A 1539-nucleotide genomic window follows, 5' to 3' on the forward strand; every position below is an offset into this window, starting at 1 on the left:
AAAGAGTTACAGCCTTGAACTGCCTATACAAGGTCATTAGGAGTCTCTTGAGTTTAAGTCTATGTTTAGTTGGAGACTGAAGGCAATTATTAATAGGTGGAAAGACCACAACCTTATTTTTTCTCTTGGAAACAAATTGAAATAAAATCTTAACCCCAAAATTTAGAGGTAGAAAGAATTATGGTCTTTCCTGGCATTCAAACATAAAGTATAGTAGTAAACTCAAGAGTCCCAAACAACCAATTTGTTCAGAGCATGACTGGTAATCATGTCTTCTACTTCCTACATAGTGGTGTTTTGTAAAAAGGTAGCTTAAAAAAAAACAAAAGAAAAACTATTTGTATGCTCAGTAATTCACTTTGGAACAGTGAATGTTTCTAGTTGAACCACTACTATATTTTTCAGCATTGGCCATCACTGAGTTACACAAAATGAATAAAATGTACAAGTGATGTTTTATCTGAGTTGAGAATTCCAACAGAGGTTATAGTTTCAGATTAATCATTATTTTAGTGGTTTATAATACCTAAGTCTTCTGAATGCATCATTACTCAGAATCAAGTTAGTTCATGGATTCTATTTCTCTTCTCAACATAAAAAAATTGAACTTACTAAGGAGTTCATGTTAAAAATGCTTAGAGAATTATTAATTAAAAAGTACAAGCTCAGATCAGTACAAGTTTGGGATCTGTTCATTGTGACATTACTCAATTTTCCCATGTCAAGATGGAATTCACTATATGAAATTAATTTCATGTGCCAAATTATGACAACGGTAGTTTAAATAACACATATGACAACTACTGCTATAGTATAGTGAGTGAGCACACATTTCTATTTTAATTCTTTAAATACTGCCTTGGAGTGAAGAATTTGAAGGTTGTTCTTGTGGAAGTATTTATAACTTCATTTAAAACTACCTTTGCTTGTTTTATTGGAAAAGAGTTACTACTATTGTCTACTGCTGCTAAGCTAAAATGACAGAGTTGAGCAGTTCTAGCAGAGACCATGTGGCCCACTAAAACAAAACTATTCCTATGTTTCCCTCTACAGAAAAAGTATGCCAATCCTTGCTATAGATGACTGATCATTAGTGTGTACTTCCATTATATCCAAGTAAAATGCAAAAATCAGCAGTGTTGTTTGAATTTGTTACATGCTCATACTTTACTTCTGTGTCATTAGTACCCTGATAATGCATCCTAAAATACTCATTATTTTATAACAGGAATCTTAAGAATCAACTTCATCTTTTCAAATTAGACTTGGTGGGGTATATTTCATAAAATGTTACTGATATTTAGTTGTTGTTGTAGTTTAGTGCTGTCAATTTGGTTCAGACCCATAACAAACCTCTATAGGGTTTCCGAGGAGCAGCTGGTGAGCTTGAACTGCCAACCTTGCAGTTCAAATGGCTTTGCAGTCTGGTGCATTAACCCACGGTGCCACACCAGGACTTCACTGATATTTAGTAGCACAATTTAAAATACTGCCAACTCCTGTCAATTGGGGATTTATTTCCTATAAAATAATAGATGA

This window comes from Chrysochloris asiatica, unplaced genomic scaffold, assembly GCF_000296735.1.
Source record: "Chrysochloris asiatica unplaced genomic scaffold, ChrAsi1.0 scaffold00083, whole genome shotgun sequence".
Classification (NCBI taxonomy): Eukaryota; Metazoa; Chordata; class Mammalia; order Afrosoricida; family Chrysochloridae; genus Chrysochloris; species Chrysochloris asiatica.